Below are 249 nucleotides of genomic sequence, written 5' to 3'. Positions count from 1 at the left end.
GTCCGGCTGAGTAAGTCGGGGAACCAGCTTTTGCTGGAGGTAGAAGTCCTTTGCTCTGAGAACTGATCTTTACTACATCAGGTGAGCAACCCTTACATTAAAAAGACTTTTCTTGTTTGTTCTTGGCCACTTGATCAGTTTGGAGATAAGGAAGATGGGAATAAAAACTTTGGTAGGTGCGGCAGCAGCAGAGCCGTCGGGGAGGGCTAAGGAGGCGCGGGGCTTTCGGACTCAACGCGCTGCGGGCCT

This window comes from Corvus brachyrhynchos, unplaced genomic scaffold (assembly GCF_000691975.1).
Source record: "Corvus brachyrhynchos isolate BGI_N302 unplaced genomic scaffold, ASM69197v1 scaffold126, whole genome shotgun sequence".
Lineage (NCBI taxonomy): Eukaryota > Metazoa > Chordata > Aves > Passeriformes > Corvidae > Corvus > Corvus brachyrhynchos.
The sequence above is the reverse complement of the archived record's forward strand: the minus strand, read 5'-3'. Positions refer to the sequence as shown.